General features: G+C 44.3%; 1 protein-coding gene across 3 annotated transcripts in view; it reads right to left on the bottom strand.

The window, feature by feature from the left end:
- The window catches only part of LOC135394754 (cGMP-dependent 3',5'-cyclic phosphodiesterase-like), a 164,307-nt gene extending 144,891 nt beyond the window's left edge, over positions 1-19,416 (bottom strand). For all 3 annotated transcript variants that reach the window (XM_064625684.1, XM_064625686.1, XM_064625689.1), the window contains exon 1: positions 19,151-19,416. The gene's annotated coding sequence lies outside the window, so the exon portion shown is untranslated. The remainder of the gene's footprint in view (positions 1-19,150) is intronic.
- Between the last annotated feature and the right edge of the window lie 528 nt (positions 19,417-19,944).

Below are 19,944 nucleotides of genomic sequence, written 5' to 3'. Positions count from 1 at the left end.
ATACAAACACATATATAACACGCACGGTTTATTTTTTCAACTCTTTTTGTGTATAACAATGGAGTTCGGGGCACTTTGACGCTGGACTTCTTATTTCTTTCTGTTTTATGTAATGCCTTTCTTCCCTTGTTAGCAAGATAAATTATTCAACGACCATCGGATGTACCGGCGAACACAGTACTGTGGAACTGCGCACAGTGGTGTGCTGTGGCTATAGGCTGTGGCGGGTACTGTGGTGGCGGGTACTGTAGTACGGCACTGAACTACCTGCAAAGCGGGTGGAACATAACAACGCAATTGTGCTGGAAAGTTCCGAAACTGCTTCGCAGTCGGACATTCGAACGTGTTCCAAATAACCACACCCAAGCTCGATAAGAACCAATTTTCCTGTTACTTTGTTTTCTTCTTCTACTTTCAGGCTACCCACGAAAATGAAACAAACACATATTCAGAAACGAGGCCGAAAAAAAAAAGTTCTTTCTGCGCCACAACTTGTAGCTGACGAACAGCTATGGAAAAAAGTCGCACCCACCCAAAATGGGGCTACAATCACGGACAAACTGCAGCGGGCCAGAGCACTTAGCGTAATTAAGTCTGCCGTTCGGCGCGCCACCCAACGGCCTAATGGGGCACCTCATACAGGAAATTACGTGCAAACTATAGAGGTCAGCTCGGTCCATAAAACTGCGCCAAGCCACGCACCGAGCCAGTCGTAAAAGACTGCGTCTTCCTTTACCTATGCTTGCACTGTTGCGTCACATGAGACCAGAGACAGACATCTTGACCTCCCTTCCTGTCTGCGAGTAGAACCGAAGCAGACGACAGTTCTGTCCTTGGACGTCATTTGCACAGATACTGATCGCAACTACTTTCATTCGCGTGTTTTGGTGCGATTTTGATCGGGAGATTATCAGAACGTGATCTTGCGCACAAGGATGCGCATATCCGTAAAAGACACGCTCGGAAAATTTGTTGCTGAGGGTAGCCTTGCAGAAGGAGAAAACGAAGGGAAATGTTGAGATACCTTGAATGTGATGCGAATCATCAACTCGTTTCAGGACTTCTGTAGACGCAGGTGGAGGCGATCCAAAGGATCATTTGTAAGGATTAGAAAGAAGGAAGAGTGGTCATCCTAGGGTGCTTCAATACTGGCGCACTCTGCATAGGGTGAAGACAGCAGCGTCGTCTGCTACGAATTTCCGCCATCTTGACGACATCTACACAGAGGGAGCTAGTATTCAGGCACCCTATATGTCATCCCAGGTTGTACGGCGTCATTGATACCACCAGTTCCAATGCAATTAGTTTCCTATTTGTGTGGGCATATATTTGAACTAGTTTTCCAGTCCGGCGTCCTCCGGCAAGACAGCGGCGGTGATTGTTCCCGTCTTCAACCCTTCTGTCCAAACGACTACAGAGGTTCCCTACCCAATCTAAATATTCATGAAAGGATCCATTAGATCGACGGTGTACTCTTCAACTTCAAATACGATAGATAGGAAATAGGGTGTAGCGACGACGACGACTAAATATTGACACTGCTCCACTTCCTTGGGCAGAGCAGACCTTGCAACAACCTTAGTCTGTTGAAGGAACACCAGGAGCGCTTCCGTCATCGAATAAGCACGGAGCGTTTCAGCAGCTATTCCTCCAGACATGAATCGTACAAGAAGATGTGTGTACGCTTGTAAGTTGTAAAGACAGATACAACACTCTAAGAAAAATGAGTAATTTGACTCCTATTGGGGAGTAAAAGCATTGCCACAAAAGTAGTCCCTTTCGGGAGTAAATGCACGGGAGTAAAATGAATGTCACAGAGTGGAGACTGCGCATTTCACGTTCTGTTCTAAGAGTCCCAGGCACATAATTCGTGTGCATGCATCAAAATACTTCGAGTCAAACCGTCAACAGTGATATATCGAGTGATATAAAACCTTGCGGCATACATAGGGCACAATTTGCGAAAAAAGAAGCGCTAATTGTTTCTTCCTCTGAGTGGGTGGAAAATTGCTAAGTTGGCTGAGTTATACGGCCTTATGCCATCAAATTGACCAAGAGCACATATTTAGACTGTCGCATTCGGAAGACCATTTGCGAAGTTCAGTGACAATTTGCAGCCCTGGGGAGTAAATGTCCGAGTTAGGGGACTAAAATGGAGAGTAACTGCAGTGTAGGGTAGGGGACTAGAAGCTGCAATTGCTCCCTATTTTGCTCCTTTTTTTCTTAGAGTGATAGAGCCTCCACAGACGCAAAACGACAAGCGTTACTCATAAAAAAGCAAACCATGCAAAGTCCTTTCCAGACACAGGGACGCGAAACGAGGTCTACAGGACAAGTTCATGCTCATTAATCAACGTAACGGCATAATAAGTACCGACAACACCAACTCCGTGTTTCGCATCAAAATATAGGTCGCTGGTTCGCGTCGCGCGATAATTACGTTACGTTATCAGCCTGTGTTGATCGGCTCACTTGATAAATGGTGTCCCAACAAGAAGGCTGCAGTGCTGCCATGTATCGCACAGCCCAAGGCCGGAGCTATGCTGAAGAAAAACAAGGAAGTAGAAGGAAGTTACAATTAATCAAGTGTGTCACGAAATGCAGCGTGATCCAAAAATGATTTTATAATTGTAGCCTTTATAGCGTGCAGTTGCCAGCGTTCAAACTGCGTGGTCGTCGTCAGCTGAGTGGTTCTCGGGACCTAACTCTGAGTGGGTCTAATGTCCTTTTAATCGAACTCAGTCTAAAATTGCATCTTTTTTTATTTTATAGGTTATAATTATGACTCGCCCGAAACTAATGAATAAGTACTGAAGCTAGCAGCCGCAACTGAGTCAGTTGGGTTCACTGAGTTCACAGAGACTGGTCGAAGCGAATCGCACACTTAACTCATAAAAATCTAACAGTTCATTCCTCACGTAGAAATATTCACACAGATGCACACGAAAAAAGGAAAGTAAGCTAAGGTAGTAAGTAAGTAAGTAAGTAAGTAAGTAAGTAAGTAAGGTAGTAAGCTAAGCTGTGTGAATACGTGTTTGTTACAGGTTGTTTCACCTAAAGTGATAAAAAAAATTCTAACTGACGACATACACGGCGGAGGATTGTGGGACTTTCGGCAATTGCCTTCGGGGGAACTTTTGCCGCCATTTACGAAGGCTTTGGACAATTTTTAATTGTGGAAAATTTATTTTTGTCAACTGAACTTTGAAAATTGGCAAGCGAACCTCACTCTTTTTTTTTTTTTTACAGAAATATGAAGTCCTCCACGGATAAACGCAGGCCCAACAAAAACTATGCACAGTATTGCAACAGAAATAGTCGGAAAAAAATTAGTAAAAATTACGCTTTAGCCCCGCCCGCTTGATTTTGACCCTAATGGTGGCAAAAGTTTCCAGAAGGTATAATTGCAGGAAGTCCCACAATCCTCTGGCGAGTACGTCGGCAATTAGAATTTTTTCTCAAGTTCGGTGAAACACCCTGTATATAGGCTTCGCGTAAGGCCTGTTTCACACGAACGTTTTTAACGGAGGTAAAACGGACCCATTGGAACCTACGGGGCAAGCGGACGACAAAAACGGACGTGTGAAAGAGCCCCAAGGGAAAGAGTATTTGTAGAGTGGGTGTTCGAGCAAGGGAGAAAAGGTGTTACGAAAAATCTGAATCGTTTCGCCCTTTTACTGCCCTATCACTGCCTAATCAGCTTATAGAATAATCTCACCAAGCAATGCGTGTAATCATTCCACGATGCGAAGCGATAGAGTTGGCAACGTGTTGCCCGCATCACAAGGTCTCGTATACCACCTGCACTACACGCGAGCCAAACGGAGCGTGACAAATAGCGGCGCTCTGCATTTACTGCGGGCGAAAAAAAGACAGAGAGAACAAGGCTTGGAAAAGCTTGACGATGAAGAGATCTGTGAAAGTGGTGCAGGCTAAAATTTATGAAGATGCGGAGCCTTTGTCGAGCGGTACTGGCTTTTTTCCTCTGCGTTTCACACCTAAGGAAAACAAATCGAAATTGATATGTTATGCGCATAGTAAAGTATCCGCATCCGCGATATATGCCCCCCGTTCGACACCGCTGCCACACAACGGCGAGCAAACGTGCGGGAACTTCTTCGCTAACATTCGCTTCTTCGTCGTCGTTTGGAAGATGATGACGTTGGTCAGGAATCTCCTCTTTCTTTATATTACCGTATGCAGGGTGTTCGCACTAGCGTGTCCAGAAATTATATTTAAAGCGAGCGATAAAAGAAGAGCAAAGTGGTACTTTTCTGCAACTTGGGTAAGAAACAGGTACTGCTTCACTAGTAGCACCTGTTTCTTAGTCAAGTAGCTGAAAAGTGGAGCTCGTTTCTCTTTTATCGCTCGCTTTAAATGAAATGTCTGGACACGTTAGAGCAAACACCCTGTATATCGTTGAAAACGAAAGGGTTACTGCTTAGGGACAGAGATTGGGGGAGAGAGGGGAAAAAAACTTGAAGGATGCGAAAACCCGGGACGCGGAACAGTACGTAATATATCTCGCAAGCTAAGCGACCGCGTTGACAAGTTGTTTGGCAAAAACGTTATTATTACGCGCAACAATTATTCTTCTACTTAAATTTTGCGTTGCTTCATCGATTAGATTTAATTAGCGTAATATTATGACCGCAATGTAGTCGCTAGAAGTCGAAAATGACACGATGGCAAATAATCAACCAAGTATTATAATTTGGTCACGAATTTTACCCTCTCCACGAAATCATAGATCTCACATTCCGCGATCATCGACGTAACGTTTTGCACACGTAATTCCATATTCCTCCAAGTAACGATCTTGTTCGTAAAGGCCAGCCTACGATATGTGCACGACAGAATCGATGTAGATCACTGGCAGCGCGCGCGCCAGCTTTTCAGGTTTAAAATGAAGACGTATCGATGCCAAGCATTAATGCGCTTTATGCTCTCGTGGGTCAAAGAACAAGGTCTCGCATTCACGGCTTCCGTATCAAAAACCAGTTCCTTTTAATTTCCATAATACCGCTTGGTATGGCACCTTCGATGTGCCCGGTGGATGTTTTTACATCTGTGGTCATCCGTCTCTCGAGAACGTTGCGCAATCTCTCTATGACCTTGCACTATTTTGTTTATTTCTTATATTTATACAAATTCTCTGCAGTACATTCTTTGTGTTTCTCACTGTCATGCATCATCGTCGAACGACAACTTTATTTTGTTGTAGTGTTCGGAGGGATCAACTGCAGACAATCAATTTAATCCGGTACAAAATTTACAGGACGCGATTTTTTTTTATTTATCGAAAAGCACCGATAAACGTACGGCGGTAAATTGTTTACGTGGTCGGTGAAAATAATTATACACCGATAATCACCGGAACCTTTGCTGTGTCTCGCAATTTGTCGTGGTGTTCCGTGCCCTGTCCCTTCTTCCGATTGCGATCTTGCCTTTCCAATAAACAGTTAACGATCTGGAGCGCTTTCCCAACACGTAATTAGTCGGAGTGATTTCACGATAGCTTATCTCACACCACCTGCTTTCGAATAAGACACAACTATGCTATCTGCGACCGCCAACAGCAAGCAGACACAGATTCCTCGTGCTCCTGCGTCATAAATACGTCACAAACGCGTCACGACGACTTCAAAAGGCCAGACTGGTGATCAGAGCGCAAGAAACACGGAACTTTCCGTGTTTGCCGTTTACGCCGGTGACTGCACCTGTATCAACAGCTCTTCCATGCCTCGTGACGTCATGACGTGACGCGTTTGTAAACAATGGGTTGCGTGCGAAAATGACAGCTATATGCCGCACTTTCATTTCATACTCGCAGCACCCATATCATCCTGCCCATTGTGCCTTGTTGCAGTGGGTCGCACCTCATGTGGCCATTTTCCCCATTCATTATCCTTAATTTATCTGTTGTTATTGTTGTTCGCAGCAACATGGCACCCGTTGCGAAAAATATATGCAAAATCCACCCGATGTCGCGTAAGTTTCTACTCTGTTGGGCAGCGCCTGAAATTAAATCCGTTTGTTGCTCGATTAAGAAAAAAAAAAAAAGAATGAAGAACGCGACTTCCGAAAACACAAGGGTGTAGTCACTAACAGGGTGAAGTCTGCTACTACAGCGCATGCGCAAAAAAAGAGTCTCCCCCTCCCTCTTTGCTAACGCCACAGACAAATACGTACGTATTTCAAAATTTCTCATACAGCTTTCAGTGAGAAAAAGTTCTCACGACCCTTTCGTGGCAGACCACAGTTGCGCAATCTAATTTCGACTCGCTGTGCAAAGCGCCCGTCACATATACGTACAGACCATCACTCACTTTGCGTTTTTACGATGGAATTACAATTTCGTTAATGGTTATGTTCCGGATGAAGAGGAATTATACCTCGAAACTTTCCCAGAGCCGACGTCGAGCGCAAGATCACCATGCGCGCACTCTGTTCGATGACAGATAGCATCGAATACAGGGAAGTAGAGCGAGCAGTGCCCGGGTAATGATCCGGCAGCGGTTGTAGCACTATGTTGTAATCCTGGTGCAGATAATGTACACTAGGGGTAATGGGGTGGTCCGATAGCGACGATCAATTCCGTGCGGGCTCACAACAAAAACAACAGACACAAACAAATCGCCCTCATATATATAGCACCGCATAGAATCGCTTCCTTACGCCAAGTGCCGGATTGATTTTCAGTGAGACACCTGCATGCTTGATGGTTCCGCTTGGTTCCGGTTTTACGTGGCATCCCAAGTAGATCTTTCCGATCAGAATATATCGAAACAGATTAGTACTTATTAACGGGTAGTAGTACATCTACAGTATGTGGTTAGAGAGGTTACAGGTTTCGAAACACTTTAATAAATTCAAATCGCTAAAGATCGCTTACGACAGGCAATCCATCATATACCTTACGCGACAATATGAAAAATTACCGGAGTCGAAACTCGACTACAACAGCTAACGATGATGATGATGATGATGATTGAAAGAAAAAAAATGGGGACTGTAGCCCCAGCCCAGAACAGCTAACAATAGAGGTTATTCCTTACATTCAAGCAGCGACTGCTTTTATTTTTCAACGTCAATACCAACATGGCTCAACACAAGCAACAGAGTGTACTTCTTCATAATCGCATTCCCGAAAACGAAAGACTACTGAAAGCTCGTTCACTGTGCTCTGAGTATGCGTATTTGTATTCCTTCTCATTTTCCAGCCTTCTAATCTTCAAGAAGAGCTCGTCGAGCCTCGGCTGCTTTCGGGATTTGTGTTATAAATTTAAGACCATACGTCTTCGTAAAGCTCCCCGTCGTAACGAACCCAGCTCGAAAAAAAAAAAAGAAAAGAAAATTAAATAGAAACCTCGTTTCGTGCAACGTCGGCGGGCTCTCTTTGCGAATCGCATTTTAACCAAAGAGCGTTGCAAGATTTAGATCGCCGTCAAAGGAAGGTGCTTTTGGGCGCAATTCTTAAATTACACGCTTTTCTAGCTCAATGTCATACGCATTAGGGATCTCTGAGCACGGGGAAATGCAGACGTCAAGACGGTTAGAGAAGGCGCTAAAATACTTTTACCGTTACTCGTAGTGAGAAAGCTCGGAGATTAATGAAGTAATTACTTGCCGCGCTGAAGCTGAGCGGATCGTGGGTTAGGGGAAGAAAATGCGATATTTATTAAAGAGGAAACGCAATTAAGTCAATCGAAAGCGAGAACCGCAGTCGAAGCGTCTGTTGCAGGTGCCGGGATGTGGGACATGATCCTCTGCTACGAACCTGTACGAGATCTGTTCGCACCGAGGATTGTGCAAATACGTTCGAGTGTCGCATTAGCGCCACGAATTCTACGGGACTAAACGGACGAAGCTGCGATGGAATGCGAATTGTATATGTAAAGCGTTCGCAACGAACTCCATGGCAGGCTTTATACTTTGTTGGAGTTATCAAAGCCGGTTTTGGGACTGGTCGGCTTTGTAGGAGGATTACGCAGTTAATTAAAGTTCCAAGGAATCATAGGCGGTGGAGTTCCGTCCGAACTTTACGACAGCTTTCTTCAACTAACAACAACAACAACAATAAATGAAGGAGTGATGATGACATGGGATGTTTCCCCGTGATAGCCACAGGACACTACCCCACTTCACAGTGGTTAATATGAGAGGATGAATTATGGTGAGATTGAAGCGATGACAGGTCGGAGTTCTGTTTAGAGGTCTTCGAGGAGTCCAGTGGCCTGCATGAAAGCAAAAAGGGAGCGAAGAGCCCGGCACTGATGCGCAGGGGAGCTCTTCAACTAAGCTCGTTGAAAAAAGTATGCAGAAATAACGAATTGTAAAGCTAATATCAAGTATGCGAAGGTGAGTAATTGAAAAACGGGGTTAAACGATTAGAAGAATTTGCACTTAGTTTAAAACGAGCTTTCGTGCATGCCATGCAAATGCTCCGAAACGTTTAATCTCTTTTTGAAAAAAAAAAAAGTTCAAAAAGCATCGTACGAGCGAGTTACTTACAACGTAAATAATACAACGTAATTTTTCACTTACTTTTGAAAGTGCCTTTATATTTTGTGCCATGATGATAATGATGGTGAGGTTTAACGCCGCGTGGGTTACTGTGGACACAATGTGTCGAAAAATTGTATAATACTAACTTGTGCCTAAAAGGCTAAAAACACCATGGCCAGCAAGAGTTTGGTACGTGAAAACCACAGGGGGAAAATCATAAATCATTTAAATAGCCCACATCCATAAGATAGTTACACCTATACTTTTAAGAGGCAGGAAAAGTCTACCAACCAGCTATAGGACCGGGAGAAACAGCAAAAAGATCCTATGAAATACACTAAAATTACTTTGACCATTGGTCAATTATCAATTTAGATACTTCCTCTCCGAAACAGTTTGGTAACATTCAAACCTTCACGATCGTACCGAAACATTAAATATTGATGACGCAAGCGGCTTAGATAAGAAGTGAGACAATAAAGCGATCCAGAATATCCACTAGGCAACAGCAGTCGAAAGTGTAAGGAAATTGAAATCCAATTCGCACGCGCTTTGTAGTAATCTTGTATACGTGTACTTTTCTGCCTCTCTCCTGCTCTGCTTCCTTCATAACATGAGCTGCGACTGAAATGACCCAAAATCCACGTATCTAAATCTCTCATCTCACTAAGGGAAAATATTGGAAGGAAATTGGAGAGCGGTCCTTCGTCTTCTTCAATGTAATCTCCGAAGTAATGCCTGTACCTCTCATCTGACGGTAAATGAAAAAAAAAAAAAATATATATATATATAGAGATAGAGAGAGACGTCAGACGAAAAGTAATACTGAAACGGGTGCGAAAATTGAAAAAGGACGCGTCTTATAATCCGCGCTTCTTGTTACGATCATTACAGATCAGTTATGTTTACGCGTTGCGACGGGCGGTGTTCGATAACAACAGTCTTACGCGACAAGCGCCTGCCATCAGAAAACGAGGAAGACGTTACTTAACTTTTGTGTTAGCTCTTAACTTATTACGTACTTTTCGCATTCCAAGTGTCATCTTCTTTCAATCTACCTTTTTCCTCTTCTTAGATACATACATTCCTCCCTCTCTTTTGGAAGGCATTTCAATTGTTAGAAGCTGCAAGATATTTCGTTGTCGTGTTGATGTTGTCTGATATATGCTGTTATTACTGATAGGTCACATCACTTTCAATTATCACCAGGTAACATTATTACATGCGTATTATGTTGCTTGATAGTAGGGACTGCAACAGAGGTTTAACCTCGCAGTCCCAACTGAAACTTGTATGGAGATAAGTCTTCTCAAATAAAATATTTCGTATTTCGTATGTGGGGCTTGCACCAACGCCAGATTATACTCTCCGCCTTAATTTCAATCATATCTACCGTAGATTTACACGTCTTTCGCCTTCCATTGCTTATTTGCTGTCGCCTGTGTCGAATGAACACGCCAACCACCATCACGAAAATAAAATAAACTTTTTGTTGCTTCTCGTTTAACTTTACCGTACACGTGAGGATGTTTCCACACACATACACAAAGCAACAAACGCAACTATACGTATAGCAGAGTAATCAAGCTCAAAAAGGAGGCTTTTCCTTTTCTTTCAAAGAATAATTCATTTGCCGGATTTCAATCAACCTTCAGTGAAAGCCGTCAGCAGCAACGAAACGAACAAAGTATATCATACTTCCGTGCAATCCTGCAGAGTAGCGAAAACCCATGAAACAAACAAGCAGATAAAACGAAGGAAAACTACACGTAAACAAAATAGGACATAGTAGCAGCCACAAAATGATGATAATAAAATTATCTTAAGGAAACTGCGATCCCTAAACTTAATACCCAACGTTTAACTTAATTTTCCCGAATAGAGGGGTACATTAAAAAAAGAAAAAGAGGAACGAAGAAATAGTGTCCTTGAAAGAAAACTCCACTTCGAGTGGCGACTTTGGCTCCGCGGGGGAAGACCCAAGTCCCAGGCCTGCTATCGATCCACAAAACAAGACAATGACGACAACGGCGGCGGCGCTGCTAAGCAGAGGAGTAAGAAAGAGAAAAAGGTCAAGCAAAGAACGAGGCTGGGTTGGCATTCAAGGACTACGGAATGGGGCCAGTCGTGCGGCGAACAGAAACTACGCATAATAAATGATAGGAACGTTAGAAGAGGGCGATAAAGGGGACCTATTGAGATGGAACGCGATTGCGATTTAGTCTTGCGCCATGACGATAATAATGAATTTTTATAGCCGTCTAGCGGTAGTGATAACCATTTGTTACACTTTGCCCTGGCTCAAAATGGGATGTTCCTTTTTTCTTTTCTTTTTCCCGGTGGCCGAGGCATGTCGAAGTTTATGCAGAATCGACGTGGTTTTAGATGCTGCTATGGCACGTGTCGCACTCTAGGTTTACGGTCACATCAAAACAATGTTAGCAATGGGGTTTCATGCTTCAGTATTTTCCGAAAAACACACATAGACATACCGCGGTATGTTGTCTACGCGGTCGGTGAAAATACTTCTACATCGGTAATAACCGGAATGCGCACTGTTAACGACGGTCCTTGTAGAGTAAATGAACGTGATAAATCTGACGATGCGTGTGCCAGCGTGCTCGTAGCTGTCTTCATAGGACACGCCAGTTTAGTTTCTCGCCGATTTTCACCGAGTGTCGTCACTTATAAAATATTAGCACCGAAAACCGCCGCTTCGTGGTGAGCGTAATAACCACCGATTTCTCGCACAGCGTTTCTGAAAAATTGTACACCAATAACTAAAATACGCGTTTTAAAAAATAAACTTTTTTTCAAAACCACACCTCAGATCGAGATATAAACGAAAGCGAAGCTAAAGAATTAGCAGAGATGAAATCAAAACGCTTCTGCTACGTCTAACGCGACCAGGTGCAGTAGAACATAACCCGCAGCACAGTTCGCGCAGAGAACTGTGAGTAGACTTTCCCGCATAGCGCCTTTGCGTTGCGGCGAAAGCACGCTTTACAGGAAATAACACTCGCGTTCATTCGGGTGCAAAGCGACTTTGAGGTGGATTTCCGACGTTTATTTACCGACGTGTGTTCATATCGCTATTTTTGGTTTCGAAAGAAATCTTCGTCAGAAACTAAGCAGGTGAGAGGATTCCGCCTCTTCGAACCTAGTGCCCTCTAGGGAGCGACATCAGTGAATAAACTCCATAAAGTGCATAAACAAAATACAGAAGCCAACACTGAAGATTTTTGTTTAAGTTTAATTTGTACAAGCTTTCGCGTGGAGGTCCACGCTTCCTCAGGTACCCGCGTGGACCTCCACGCGAAAGCTTGTACAAATAAAACTTAAACAAAATCTTCAGTGTCGGCTTCTGTATTTTGTTTATGTGATCTACAGGACTTGACTCCCCTCTTCGTATACGCTTCCATAAAGTGCAGTGATAAAGTGTGAGCAGAACGTGGACTGTGCATAATGTCACAGATAGCTGCTTTTTTTTTGTGCATTGGTGGCCCGGAAGGTAAGGTACTTATCTTCCGGACCGCCACTGGACCACTGGTTGAAATATCTAATTCATGGCAGGTAACAGATAACGTCTCCGGTTTTGAGTCTTTAAACTGACCATTAGATGGGAGGGAAGCTTATCTTCGGAAACGATGTTTGTGTGCGACAACACGCAAACCGACGTCTGACCGCAACCAGAGAATTCTGAATTCAGTCGCATGTAGATTTCCGATCGTTTGCGATAAATTTCTTGCAAAGCGTTACTTGCCCCGCCCATCATCTCTTATAGCAAAGTTCTTTTTTTTTTCTTTTTTAGTGATGACGAAAGTGGACGCTCGAACTCGGTCCTCGCTCATAACTAAACGTCGTAGAGCGGTCGAGTTTGTTTCTTTTAATAGAGAATCGAGATGGATTGCGAGAAAAGCCCAAGTGTTGTAAGGTGTCCAAAGTTGACCATGCGCACCAGCTCGGAGCCTCACCTGCTGCTGAACGCGTGATTGCAAGCGGAAGACTTTGGTAAAGGCCGAAACTACTAAGAGATTTCAAAAATCGGAGAAAATCTGCAGAGCCCCGGAAAGCTGCTCCACCGTCCCAACTCTCTGAAACGCGTTCGATCACCAAGCAAAAACAGCGTTGAGGAAAACAACAGCGCAAGCGGCAGTTTGAAAATGGAAATGGCTAATTCAGAATAGATGGGATTTAGAAGCATAGTATATGTTAACTGATTACCGTATTTTCCGGTGTATAACGCGCGCGTTATACAGTATAAAAGTGTTCTGATGAGGTCCTGCGCGTTATCTAGCGATGCGCGTTGTACACGGAAATATTTTCCTGCAGAGTTCATTTTCAGGTCGGTGACGTAGAAATTCTAGCCCTCTTCCAGGGTGTGCTGCTGTGGCTTTCTCCCATATCTCTTAGGGTCAGTTAACAAAACCGGCGAATGGGCACTGAAGTTCATAAAAAGTTAATGATGCTGCTTAAGGATGCTTATTCAGCAGTCAATAATCTTGAGTTCATTTCAGAAGAATGGCGTGATTGAGATGGGACGCGAAACGGAAAGCAGAGAGGAGACTGAAGTATACTATGACAGCGACGCTGTTGCATCGGACTTTAACGGTTTTGACTAAATGTGTTTCAAATATAGCATATGCATATATAATACACTGCTTTGGTTTATTGTGTATACCGGTGGCAGTACAGAAGCTTGTAGCACCATTGCGGTGCGTGCTATACATCGAACATTTTTCACATTTGGCCCTTTTTTAGGGGTGCGCGTTATACACCGGAAAATACGGTATACTTTCAGAGGTTATGAATCGCCAATCGACTATCTATCAAGGAAAGTAAGTATAAATTCAGGAAATATGCGGCACAGTAGTGCTTGTGTTGGGGTACTGTACAATCATACCGTCGTATCGTATCACATCCCGCGCGTGTAATCGGGTACAGCACCCGACTGCTGAAAGCACCACGAAATTGCTGATAATACCACGATCATCATAATCATCAGCACCAAAACAAAGTTGTTCGTATCACATCGTCATCGTTGGGCTGGCACACGATACCGAATATTTACTTCAACGTTTACTTCGTACTTCGCAATGCGTGTCTCCACTGCTAACAAAAAAAAAAAAAAAAAACCTAGCAGGTGAAAACGTCAAAATTCTAACCACGACAATCTTTGCATCGTAACTATAACGATCTTCTGTTCCATGACGCATATCATGGCCACACGGTAAGCCCGTTATTTGCGATTCCTTGACGCGATGCTCCAGCTCCTATCGGGAGCTCTTATCGGCAGATAAACCTTAGAGGTAATTCTACACAGGTCTGTCACATCATCCACTTGTACTGCAGTGGTCAACAGACTACTGATTAAGCTTAGGTGCGTTCTGAACCAAAAGCGATTTCATTCCTTCGTGACGCGAAATGAATGACCCTAATTTCTTAGCTACAATTTTTCTATACATACTTATAATAAACAGAAACAGAACTCCGACCTGTCGTCGCTTCAATCTCACCATAATTCATCCTCTCATATTAACCACTGTGAAGTGGGGTAGGGTCCTGTGGCTACCACGGGGAAACATCCCATGTCATCATCACTTCTTCATTTATTGCTGTTGTTGTTGTACAAGGAATATCACAAAATACCTGCCAGCCATGCGATTGGCCTAGTGCGTTTTATCAAATTCCAAGCCGAGGCTCGCTCGGCTACCCCCACCCGGTACCGGAGCAGACAAAAGAATCACTTTTCAGTTGCCAAAACAAAAAACAAAAAAAAAAAAACACGCGGACAGGAGAAAAGACACACTCTTGGCTAGTTGCCGTGTTTTTGTGGCTTATACTGGCAGCTAATATGTAGCAACCAGCCCAACTTCTGCTACTTTTAAAAGCGAAACACACAGAGAAGACGGCCAAAGCAGACGACAGTCTGCTTTGTTGTCGTCTGCAAAAATTCACACCAACAAACAGCGCTGAACTTCGGCTCTTTACATTCTGTGCACACACTTTCCGTTTATGCTCTCCACTCTCAGAAATTCCTTTCTTCACAAAATCTCGTATAATAGCACATACAACGTGAAAATAAAACTCATTTTCCCAATTCATGGCGACTCCGCGGAGCCCCACTTTAAAAGCAGATGCGCCTTCAGTGTTCGTTATGCAAATGTGCCACTTTGAAACCCAGACCCAAAGCACCATAGCGAGACCCGGCACATTCCACAGCGGCACTCTGCATAACGACACACGGAGACTCCAGACTCGACCAATCGCGAGCATACGGCTGTCATGCACTGTAATGACCGCACTTGCGCTACCGTGCTTCTGAGCGACACCACTCTGTAATGGTGCCATATTTCACTGCGAGAGCGTGTCACGCGTAACCGTTTAATTATGAAACCTTTACGAGCCCTTTTACGAGCCTCTATTGGAGCAAAAGTTACTGCCTGATCGTCCTTCTGCTCAGCTTGCAATGACGTGCACATAGCGCGGTGCGGGATTGCAAGTGGACTTGTGTTGAAAGAAAATGGGTGGGATGGCAGCTAGTCCCACTACTTTACTTTCTTTCCTTTTTTTTTTTTTTTTTCAGTTGGCGTTGAAAGCGTAAATGTGGTTTTTCTTTTGGTTTTCGTTACTTAACGTACAGGTTTCCGCAGAAGAAGAACAGTCTCTGTTCGAAATATCGGTGGCTTCTGTCCTGAGGCAACTCCTTTCCTAGGTTTCGCAAAGTAATTTGGGGTCTTTTTCTTTGCTTTTTTTTTTTTTTTTACGGACAGCCTATGCACTGTTCAGTAAAAGAACTACATTCTCCACTACGTGCTCCCATGTCGGTTGTTCGAAACCTAGACAGTCCTCCATCTCTCGTATATGTACTGAAGGCATGGCACAAAAGGGAAGGGAATTGTTTTCATGCTCGCCGGGTGACCCAGGGCACTAATTACACTCTAAGAAAAGAAAGGAGTAAATTTGGAAGCAATTACAGCTTCTAACCTCCAAGATTGAAATTACTCCACATTTTAGTCCCTAATCCTTAAGTTTACTCCCCAGAGCTACAAATAGTCCCTAAAGACAGACGGGGAGATGATGCGGGAAAGCTGCTATGAACTCATGGTGAAGGGCACCGAAAGACACGGTCAAACAAGGACGGACAACACATTATCCGAGAATTTGTTGTCCGTCCGTCTTTGACCCATTGAATCCCGAAAGGGACGAAAGGTCGTGACAACACATATTCGCCCCAAAACGACTAAAATGACTGGTATTTCCCGACACCGATATCTGACATAACTTCTGCACAACGCGCTAAAGTAGCACAGAAGTCATTTTTAACACCCTGTTTTCTTCGTATAAAACTGCTAAGCAGGCCAGTAAGATGCACCATAAGAATTAATTCACCCCATAGAGTCATAATTATCGCAGAAATTGAATTTAAAGTACGCCACAAAAAGCGACCGTGCGCAACGGCGGTGGAGAGCAGTACCAGCCTGTGATCTGCCTGGGACCTCGCGCTGACGCTACAGGGGCCACGCTCACTGATTGGTCCAGAGAAATGTTGTCTGCTACTCGGCTGTTCGGAGTTCTGAGAAAGCATTGCTCCTGGCTCGGTCATGATTCGGCCGCTCGTTCTGTCCCCAACTCTCCGGGGGAACTGGCAAAACAGGTTTACGGCGGCAAAGGGACACGGCGCTGTCCTCCACTGACCGGCGAACCAGAACGAGTTGACCCTATAACGTCATCGGTGACGTGGCATCATACTTCTCCTCCTCGTTTATAACCGGAGTGGCAGTTGAACGCGCGGAGCCATGTTTATGTGAGTTTATTTTGTTTTGGGGGGTTTTTTATAAACAAATTGCACAAATCAAAACCTTTCGCGCTATTCGGTAAAATGACACACACACTTTCATCAGACGTCTTCATCTGAAAATTTTTGGATGGTCCCTCTGTATCCCTTTAATTTTCCACAAAATTTCAGCTAATACTTGCACGTGAAGTTCATGATTTTTTTTAAAGTACGCAATAACCATCGCCCTAGACACGTGAAAGAGCAAAGGCCGTCGAAGCGCTACATGAACCTCATCAGGCATTAATTTAACGAACGACGAATGCGGCATAAATATATTGTTAGCATATTCCGTCATCCGGGGTGCCACAACCGGAACGTAACAAATATTTGACGCGAAAGTTATCAACGTGAGTGCGTTAGCCCATATTTTAGCGCAGCGTGTTTACCCCATAATGAAACATGCAACATGCAGAAAAAGAGGTCGCATGCGGCGACATTACGCTAATGGACGCATGTGAAAGAATCGGACGCCATGCTCGCCTTCCAAGGCCGCTGAACACCTAGAGACGGAATAATTCCACACATGGCATGACCGAAGAAGTCGCTGTGAAGGGTCATGCATTCTAATCTAATCTAATCTAAGGGTCATGCACGAGAAATTTTAAGAAAAACGAAGTTTTATATCCACGCATATGTTTTTGTTCCGTATTAGCCCCGTATTATTATTTTTTCTTCTTTTCTTGTGTGTGTAGTTCCGTGTTAGCGCCACGAAGCAACTGTGGCTGTGAGCGGTGTAGAGATGTGGACAGATGGAGAGAGGACAGCAAGAAGAAGTGGGGGGACAGGGGGATTAGTAGTATGCGTCCTGGGCCGACTTCAGGGGGAACTGTGCCGACATTCGTCTGGAAAGTCTTCGGAAAACCTAGGGAAAACCTCAGACAGCACAGCCGGTGGTAGGATCCGAACCCGCAACCTCCCAGTCTTTAGCACGACCTTGGCTACCACCGTATAATTCAGATGACACGATGATCACGGAGGGAAAAAAAAAACTGTTCAAATGATGAAACTCATGAAGTCATGACAACCATTGGCTAAATAATCGCTGACTGTATAATAGAGTCATCGTCCCTGATAAACCACTGCTTAGCTGTTCAGACACACATAATTCCGTTCACCTACACGGAATTGTTCAGACGGCCAAACGACTTCACATCGGGTATAAACACCGATTTTAAGGTTTCCGATTACGTTTTGATGGCAAAATGGCCAGCGTAATGTAATTTTATAGTATAGCACATAAATGATGAATAAAACACACCTGAGGTACCCAGACTTCGTATGAAACAGGAGTACAATTCGTTGACATATCTACTCTTCTTTTTCTTTTTTTTAATCAACAAATCGTTCCAATATATTAAAAGGATTCGTGCGAGATTTAAGAACCCACAACCCATCAAGCTCATGAAATCAAAGGGAATCTTATCAACGGATTCTCCATAGTTACTTATCATAGGCTCATACCACGATATGCAAACTGAGAGAGAAAAAAAAAAACAATAATTGTAGTCCTTTTGAGGGCAAAATGCTTTGCCACAGCCATTAGCTAAGGAGTCGGAATGCACTAAAGTTTATGCGGGGATCAGGGGTTATTTGCAGTGCTGGGGTGTGCATTTCAGCGTTAGAGGGACTAAAATGGGAGTAATTGCAATCTAAGGGACGAAAAGCTTTAATTACGCATTTTTTCTTGAGTGTGTGCCCCACTGCTGAGCACGAAATGATATAAATAGAACAACGTATCATGCATGTCCCTGCCGTGATGCAACTGGTAAGATTGGATGATCCTCCTTAATTGAATGACGAACCCATACTATTCAATTATGATCCAATATTGGTCCAAGATTGGTCCAATATTGGGTCAGGATGTTGTGCCTCTGGGGTACGCTTAATCCCTTTCCATGGTCTCCACAGATGGTTCTTGATGATAATTACACGTCCCTGTCAAAATGCCCACCTCTACCAGATCGCTCGCCCACTTGATGACAATTCACACGATGAAAACACCCATAGGGATTCCCAAAAACATAATTCCGGAACTTCACACGATAGCGAACTATAGCAACGGTGGCTTATGTACGCCACGCAAAAAAAAAAAAGAAAGAAAGAAAGAAAAAACACGGAAAACGTCTCTCGTCGAATATGACGACCCATGGAACAATTTTATCACGTACTATTATGACACCAGGTCGCTGGCGTCTCCAGCAGGGTTCGAGCCCGCGACCTTGAGGGAGCTGACGCGTCCGCCACTGAGCCGCTGGAACCATACTTTATTTCGCTTACTGCGTCACGGAATGTCTGTGTTAGCAAACGGAGTGCAACCAGACGGTGAGTATCCAGAACCTTCCGACAGTTAACGTTCCCCGAACGTCAACGGTGTGCTTGAGCGAAAAAGCATACAAGCTGCACTTTTCTTTCGACGACTCTAATTGCACTTCGACTGCACTTTTAAAACGTAACTTCACCACATAACACGAAAGGGGAGGAAGTTTAAATAACGGAGCAAAAGTGAAACAACGTCTCTTCTAAAGTACGCAAAACGCGTGTCACTTCATAGGAGCCTGCTTACGAAGACGGACAACAGGTAGCAGCGGTGGTGCGCTATATATAAGCAAAGCCCACTCTCGCCGTGCCCCAACGTGCTTCCGGTAATTCCGCACGAGAGGCTTTCGATCACTCATATCGCCTCCAACGATCTGTACACATTACTCGGAGCGTTTAACCGAAACGTACGGCACACAAATAATGTGGACCACAGAAGCTTATCTAGGGACGACGAATGAATACGCCGAATGAAATCGCGCTTACCACCAGCGATGTCAACCGATGATGTCCTTGCAAAAATCGAAACGACCGCCGCCGTCAACCTCCTCTTCCTTCTCCACTGCAAAACTCCCGGTCTCCTTTGGATGCACGCAGAAGCAAAACAGTGACAACACAAGGCAAACACGAAACTTCACACAGAACAGTCGACTACCAAGCACCAACACACGGTGAACGTAATCGATTATCAGAACGTGCGCTACTGCAACTTTGCCGATTCTTCCGCATCACAGTTTCGCTGCAGGGAAGAGACTGGTAGACAGCGTGCTGTGACTAGCAGAAGCAGGAAAAGGCGGAGGGAGAGAGGGGAGTAAAGGGAAAGGGCGTAACGGAGAAGGGGAACGAGGAGGAAATGGGCTTCCCTGGATTGAAGGGGATAAATATACATCCAAGTTTGTTTCGTTTTTTTTTTCCCAACAGCAGCCGCTCTAAATGGAGAGGAGAAAGGGAAAGAGAGACGACGGAAGTAGGATGTGGAAAGGGCCAGGCCCATTTAGACGGAGAGGGGAAGAAGGCAGGAGAGGGGAATAGAGAGTGGGAGAGAAGGATGTGACGCGTTACTGGTGTCGGGAATTTTTCGGGGGGCGGGGGCGTTCATTTTTCTCAGCGTGGCAGTTGGATGGGGATGGCAGTGTTGCATCGGGCTTTCACGAAGTACGTTTCCAATGCAGTTGATGAAGAGATTATTTGAAGGATGCGACGAAAGGATTGGTATTTATAATGACGTTTGGGATTAGTTTAGAAAGGATAAACACGCGGAACCGGTAACAGTGATTGAT

This window comes from Ornithodoros turicata, chromosome 5, assembly GCF_037126465.1.
Source record: "Ornithodoros turicata isolate Travis chromosome 5, ASM3712646v1, whole genome shotgun sequence".
NCBI classification, from domain to species: Eukaryota; Metazoa; Arthropoda; class Arachnida; order Ixodida; family Argasidae; genus Ornithodoros; species Ornithodoros turicata.
Note: the sequence above shows the minus strand (reverse complement) of the source record. Positions and strands in the feature narration are given on the sequence as shown.